At 36.0% G+C, this 8,112-nt stretch overlaps 1 non-coding gene across 1 annotated transcript; it reads right to left on the bottom strand.

Moving 5' to 3' along the window:
* Nucleotides 1–7,329: 7,329 nt before the first annotated feature.
* LOC133775539 (U5 spliceosomal RNA) lies at nt 7,330–7,447 on the bottom strand. Its single transcript, XR_009868267.1, has one exon. It is a non-coding gene; the product is annotated as a U5 spliceosomal RNA (small nuclear RNA).
* Between the last annotated feature and the right edge of the window lie 665 nt (nt 7,448–8,112).

The raw sequence follows: 8,112 nt of genomic DNA, 5'->3' as shown, positions 1-8,112 counted from the left end.
TGACCCTATGACATAATGTATGTATCAGTATTTTTAAAATGGCATACACAGTATTTTAAAAATGACATGTACACAAACATACACACAGATTTGAGGGGTCTTCAGACAGACCACGGACAAAGTGTGCTATAACAAAACTATGCATTGGTTTCAAACTTGTTTCCACCAAAATAGCTTTAATACCATTTCCATGAACTTTTTGAAGTTGGCTAGCACATATACATTATAACTATTTGTATAGATGACCTTTGGGAAATTTTCAAATCCTAATTGCATTTAGCTAATCCAAGTGCTTCTTTTTGGACAGACACAACCAAAAGTGAAGTAGAAGATAAATCTTGTGAGGTTAAGGTTTATTTTTGAATCCAGAGTACTTTGGCATTTGAAAGGATGGTCTATGTCACTTATGTGTCAGCTCAGGAAATAGAACCAAGACTTTAAGTGCAAAGTGAAATGACCCTATGATGGGTATCCAGGACATGTCATCAGCTTTGGAGCAGATGTGTCCAAGCAAATGCATTTTGTCAAGAAGAAATTCGCCACTGCCAGTGAACCTGGCCTGGGGAAGACAGAAGGGGAAGACAGAAGTGGGCCATTGCAAGCTGGATGCTTCTTAGAACACAGCATGATTTCCCAGACACAATGCAATTAAGACAGAGAAAGACTGAACCATGCTAGTGTGATGGAGGAAGCCTGTCTTCTCTCTCCTGCTCTTTCCTTTTTATTGCATATGGACTTTTAATTTGTAAGCAAAATTGAATAAGGCTCAATGAGTAAGGCTCACTGAAGCCCAAGTATCAGCATTCAAACCATTATTCCTAGTTATGTTTACCCCTTGGAGTTGACTTTAAGTAGTTAGCAATTGGGTCCATCCAGGATTATTTGCAAGAGCATGGGTTTGGCAACCTGAAAAACTTGCAGAGCTTAGAATCTTGTCAAGGCTGTGCGGAAGAAATGCATGCTCAGTGCAGACCTATTGTTGGGTGGATTTTTCCCACACTCTCTTTTGTTGCTGTTTCTGAACATTGTGTCTCCATCCAGGTGGCATTGTTATTTGTGTGCTTACCATGCTTCCTCCAGACTTACTCCTCAGAGGCAAGGGCTGTGTGATATACAGGAGATGCAGCTCAGTCTGGGCTGGCCTTGACATTACCAGCAGAGATGTGCTATCCATTGATACGGAGCAACTGTAGTCATAGACTCTCACAGGCTTATTGGGGGACCTTGAAAATCTCCCATTCCTTTCTCCTGTCTGATTCTTTTCATGAGACATCTGAGCTAGTGGATTCTGAATTTGAAGTCATTGTGGGTTGAGAAAAACATGAAACATATGTACCCTTTGGTTCTTGAGTTTTGTCAGCTGAAATAGTTTATTTCCTTTTGTTTGTTTACATTAATCCCATTGGAGGAAAAGAAGGCAATTTAAGATCTAACCATTTGGTGTTGGAAGAGTACTTATTATGGACATGTCTGAACTTTCTGATGGGATTTGTAGGATAGTCGTATTAAGTCCACCTAGGAGATGGCAGTGCAGGGAGAGAAGTGCTCTATATCAAGTACCTACCATGTGCCAGATGAGGCCTTCCCTGTATGTCCAGGGAATTTTAAGAGGTAGATATCATAGTCATTATTTCACAGAGGGAAAGGTAGCTGGAAAGAAAAATCAGGCTTCATTTATTCATTCAACTGACCAAAGTAAGACTTTATTCCAGATGACGGATATACAAGAATGATGAATGCAGATATGCTAGCTGTTCTAACACTCACAGATGCCGCTTCTCTAATTCTCAAAAGGGTAGCCTAAATCTTGGACTGGAATCCTAGTTCCCAGATTGGAAGGTGCTCGTTTCTCTACATCTAATAATCTTGAATGTACCCATTCCATTACTACCTTCTTCTGGATACTAGCAGTTCTTGGAAGATCCACCTTCTATATAGGCTGGTGATTGGAAAGAAATGGCATCGTGTTTAGTATCTCTTTTGCACACTGTTGTAGCACAGGCTCCCTATCTTGTTGCTGGTCTTCTCAGCTAAATATCGTACTGAACATATCACCACGCAATGAGATATCGTATACATTTTGTCATTTTGAACTGAGTAAAACTTTTCCTATGTATATTCACAAGTGGCATCAAGAGACTAGAGTCTTTGTTACATATATTATTATCTCTGCTTTAGAAATGAGGAAGCTGGCCACTTTATCTGAGTCTTAAATGACACTAAATGTGGAGATATTACTGTCTTATGACTCCACATTCAAAGAACTTATAATTATGAGGCACTTGTGCCAGATACTTCTCACGTGCTTTATGTATGTTATATCATGTAACTCTTATCTAAGAGATTATGAAAGAAAGATCAGAACTGTGGTCTAGGTGACTTCAAGGTTTACTCTTTTTTGTTTGTTTGTTTTTGACAGTCAGAGTTAGACAGTGAGAGAGAGAGACAGAGAGAAAGGTCATCCTTCCGTTGGTTCACCCCCCAAAAGGCCGCTACAGCCGGTGCGCTGTGCCGACCCAAAGCCAGGAGCCAGGTACTTCCTCCTGGTCTCCCATGCGAGTGCAGGGCCCAAGCACTTGGGCCATCCTCCACTGCCTTCCTGGGCCACAGCAGAGAGCTGAACTGGAAGAGGAGCAACAGGGACAGAACCGGCGCCCCAACCAGGACTAGAACCTGGAGTGCCAACGCTGCAGGCAGAGGATTAGCCTAGTGAGCCATGGCGCCGGCCTACTCTCTTTTCTCAACAGCCATAGTCACTTATCTTCATGATCAAACATTCTTTCCTTGCAAGCATCAGGCATATGAAGGATGCTGAAGGAAATTGGTGGGAGTTATGTTATCCCCTGTTTTAGATAGGAGAGCCCAAGGCTCATAGAGGGCATGTTTTGCCTAGATTCATGGAGCTTGCAGTGGTGCAAAGAGGAAGGGCTCAGCCTTGGGTTCTGGGTCAATGTCCGATTGTTCCATTCCTCTAGCCCTTTATTCTCAAAGCTTGAGAGAGAGCGAATAAGGTCAATACTAACCCAAATTCCTCTCAAAGAAGTCTCAGACATCTCATACTTTTTAACTACTTTATGAATGTTGACATCTAAGTATCAGAGGACAGAGGAATGCATTTCCTGAGAGTGAGAAATTCAATGGGTTTTATCCAACAGCCACAGCCAATGGTCCCACTTCCATATCTCCAACCAGGAAGACCTGGTTTGCCATGTGAATATGTAGGATAGCCCTTAAATCCTTTATTTATGAAGATTAAGTCTAATGAGATCATGTGTTCAAATAGGAACGACACAATGTCTGGCACGTAGTAAGAGCTTAATTTATGAACATTTGCAAAACTTTGGTGAACCACATTAAGTAAAGACAAGACAATTGTGGAGAAGTATTACTTTTCTTTATGTAAAAATAAGAGCACTGTTAAAAAGTGAAAACATAAAATCATGTTTTATTCTATCTTAACTAAAGTTTTATTGAAATATAAATTTTAAAAATGAATTCCATTGGGTAGATGACTTTTATTTCATGTAGTGTAATATACTAAATACCCTGGCTGAAAGTTCTGTAGAAAACAGTATTTTTTAAAGCAACTTATTTTTCAATGAAACTGGCTAAAATAAGGACTACTCAGAAAGAGTCCACACTCTAAAGTTTAATTAGGGTGAGAACCCTGAAGGAAAAGCAGAGAACTGAGGTCTACTCTGTCCTTGATGGCCTTTTATTCCAAAAGCTTTGCAGAACATGGTGGGGGGGATTTCATCAAAGCCCAGGTGTCTGACACCTGTGAATAAACACTGTGAGTAGACAGAATAGTCTGGCAGGGGTGTGGAGAGTAGTAAGCTTAGTAGGAGGCCCTTCCATTGTACAAAACTGTATCCTAAAGAGCTACATGCTCATTGTAAGGGTGAACCAGAGATAAGTGTAGCTTCCACACTCTAAAAAATTGGTGCTTATGAGAAAGATTCCCCTGCCCCCCCCCCCCCCAGAAAGCTTAAATGTTGCTGCCTATATTGTCTAAAAACCTTCAACCTGGGTAGCATAAGAAAGTCCTGTTTTAATAGATCTTTAGGCACTTGGTTAAAGCAACTCAAGTTCTCTCTGGGGGAGCATATCTTCAACCTAAGCCTCCAAAATTGCCAGAGATTAATTTTCAAGAAATATGAGTCTACTGACAAAATCAGAAAACCCTTAAGATAGCAAAGCATGAAGTGGGAGCTACAAGGGAAAATAGACAAAAGAATCTGTTACTCAATCTTTAGATGTTGAAATTGACAGATAAAGCATATAAAATAAGTTTATATACTATGCTTTGGTAACAGGGAAATTTACTATAATAAAAAAGAAACACTATAAAACAATCAAGTAGATTGGGGGAAATTACATTTGGATTTAATGCAGTTTAGACACAAAGAGAGCATTAATTAAACAAAATTTAGAATTCTAAGATATGTCAAACACAATTCAGAAAAGAGTGAAGAAATGAGAACTATGAAGGAGAGGTTGAGTGTGATGACTAGATAGTGACTGTCTACTATACACCTAATCAGAATTTCAACAGATGAGAAATAGAATGAATGAGGTGAAGAAAATGGAAGAGATGATGATTATGGTATTCAAAAATGACAAAAACTTCCATACAGATATGATGTCTGATATATTAAAATCAGGACAATGAGAAGAAATCTTCATTTATACATATTACAATGAGACATCAGAAAACAAACAAAAAAAGAAGATTCTAAAAGTGTCCAGAGCGAAGCAAAATATTACCTTTGAAAGAGTCAACTTTTCAAGAACATCTGTGACTGACAAAAGAGTGTAGAAAAGTCTATGGCTCTGAGAGGAAATCATTGTTAGCCTAGAATTCTATGCCCCGTGAAGCTGCACTGTTGAGAATGAAGGAAGACTTTTGGTGTCAAATGCTGTTTTCTTACAGAGACCTTCACTAAAGAAAATTCCAAATTATGTTCATGAGACTTAAAGGAAGTGATTTCCAGAGGATGGGTTTTCATATAAAAAGGAAATGTAACCAAAGATTCTGCTAAAAATTTGGACAAATACTTAAAGGTATTGAAAACTTAAAACAATAATAATAGCCTTAACAAATTTACAGCTTAATTAAATTAACTGAGAGTAGTAGCAGACAAATTATGTGAGGGATCAGAATTAAAGCATTGAAAGTCCATGTGTTATTGCAACAGAATAAACATAAATGATGTAAATGTATCATTTAATCATAGATGGTGATAATTTAGTTATGTATTAAAATATCTGAGGAAATCACAAAGATAGAAATAGAAGTGTAACTAATAAAGCAATACAGGTAAAATGGAATAAGAAGAATGAATATGTGTCTGGTGCACACACACCAGCACACATGTCAAACAGAAAAGGAAAACAGGCATCACAAATAAGCAAACAAAGAATGAGGGGCAAATAGAAAGCACCAAAAAAAAAATGTGGAGGTAAACTTCATAATTAAAATAATTGTAAATGTAAACGGAGAATACTAGAGTATTCTCTGGTCAAAAGACAATTTGTTTTCCCAGATTAAAAATTTCACAATCTAAGTGATTTTTTTTTTTTTGCAACAGACATACCTAAAACATAAGAATAGCAAAATCTGAAGGGATAGCAATGTGGTATAGCAGGTAAAGCTGCCGCCTGCAGCACCAGCATCCCATGTGGGTGCCTGTTCAAGTCCTGGCTGCACATCTTCCAATCCAACTCTCTGATAATTTCCTGGGAAAACAATAGAAGATGGCCCAAGTCTTTGGGACACTGCACCTGAGTGAAAGACCCAGAAGGAGCTCCAGGCTCCTGGATTTGCATCAGCACAGCTCCGTGTTGTGGCCATTTGGGGAATGAACCAGTGGATGCAAAATCTCTCTAACTCTGCCTCTCCAATCAATCAATCAATCAATCAGTCTTAATAAGAAAAATTTGAACATAAAATGATTGAAAGATTTTCCATTAGAGTATTAGGATAGCTACCTTGGCTATATTAATACCAGAGAAAACAAGTTTTGTGATAAAATTTTTTCTTAAGTGAGTCTGCACATAATGACAAAATAATTAGCTTACCAGGAAGACATAATTACTTGAAACTTCTGTATTCCCAAATAATATATGTATTTACAGTAAGTACTGGAAAAAAGACAAATTTATCATTATAGAAAATATTTTTAACAGTAGTCTTCATAATTGACAGGATATAAGACAAAGAATCATTTAGAAGTGAAAGGATTTAAACACCATAATTAACAAAATTCTTGTGAATGTTTCCAAAACATTGCATTGAATTATGGTGGAATTACCTTTTTTTCAAGCACATTGGAACAAGACAAAAACATGTCCCATATCTGAACATAAAGCAAAATATCATAAAATAATAGCACAGACTATTTGCTATATCATTATATGATTCGGTAAGCAATCAGTGACAAAGTTTCATAAAAATTCTTCACAACTTATCTGTAAATCAGCAAATGATGAACCAAAGAGTAAATAATGATAGGGAATGAAAATATTTAAAATTAAACAATGATATATAAAAAGTGTCTTTAAAAAGAAGAAAAGCTAAAAAGTTAATTAACAAAGTCCCTAATTGATAGATCAATGAAGGAACAAAGCATAATGCCAAAAACACAAACAGAAAAGAAATAATAAAGATAAGAACAAAAGTTCCGAATACAGAAAATAAAAATGCAACACAGAGAACTAATTGAACTTGTAAGTCTTTAACAAGCTTGGAATAAAATGGAAGGCACCAGTAGACAAAATTAGAAATGAAAAGGAATCATAACTATAGGCACAACAGAGGCGAAAAAGGCAAGAGAATAATAGTGAACAAATATTTAGAAAAAAATACATAATCCCAAAATAACTCATGAAGGAATGGTAAAACCAAATATCCTTCTACAATCAATAATGATGTTGAATCAATACTTGAAATTCTTTCCCAAAGGAAATTTAAGTCCAAGATAGTTTTATTTGTAAGAGAACATAATAATCCCTGTTATTCAGTCTCTTGTCTGGAAGATAATCTCTCTCGCATTTGGTGAGGTTGGCACAAACCTGATGACAATATTCATTCTCAGTAATCCTCACTAATGACTCCTTGCACCAATATGTTAAACAATAATGATACATCATGACCAAGTTGACAGTATCTCAGAAATTGAACTTTTGGTCAAGATTAGGGAATTAATTAATATAAATCACTATGTTAAAAGAAATAGAGGGGAAAACATAATAATCTCAATAAATACAGAAAAGTAGACATTAAGTGTAATAGTTATTTATAATTTTCTTTTTATAAGTTCCTGATGTTCAAAGCCTATCTAATCTGAAACCATGTTTTTGGTGAAACTTGGACAGCATATCTTCTCCATGGAAATCTTTAGTAAAAGGTGAAAGATTTATATGATCTGAAGAGAAACCAGAGTATGAACAGCATATCTTATATGATTAAAAACAAGGATGCCCACTGTTCTCACTTTAATTTTGCATTGTTTTCCAGATCCTAACCAGTGCAGTTGGGCAAGAAAAAATTATAAGAAATAAGAGGAATAAATGAAATCCAGTGATTTCCAAGTGCTATTATTATCTATATCACAAACCCAAACAAGCAAGCAGGCATATCATAAGAATTGATAAAAGGGTTAGGGGAACTGCTTTATACATCACTTATAAAAACGTAAGTCAACAACAAACATGGGAAAATAAAATTCTGTGTCTATTAAAAAAACCAAAATTTTGATATTTTAGCATTTATAGTATCAGTAAAATACATAAAGTGCCTAGAAAAAAATCTCACAAAATGTTAAGTTTCAGTTCTTGTGGAACAAAATTATCAAATATTATGTAATTATGTTGAAAAAATTCTGTCTTTTTGGAGATGCATAACATGGTCAAGTACTGGAAAATGGACTATAAATAAAAAGCCATTTCTTTTTAAAATTCACTATTGATTCAAAGTAACCCGAATAAAAATTCCAAAAAGTATGTTTATTGATACACTGATCCTAATATTTACATTAAAGAGGAAATATTCAAGACAATTCAATGCTCAAGTACAAGCTTGGGAATAGAAATTCCCAGATATGGTGAATT

The sequence above is a fragment of the Lepus europaeus genome, chromosome 16 (assembly GCF_033115175.1).
Source record: "Lepus europaeus isolate LE1 chromosome 16, mLepTim1.pri, whole genome shotgun sequence".
In the NCBI taxonomy this organism is placed as follows: domain Eukaryota; kingdom Metazoa; phylum Chordata; class Mammalia; order Lagomorpha; family Leporidae; genus Lepus; species Lepus europaeus.
Note: the sequence above shows the minus strand (reverse complement) of the source record. Positions and strands in the feature narration are given on the sequence as shown.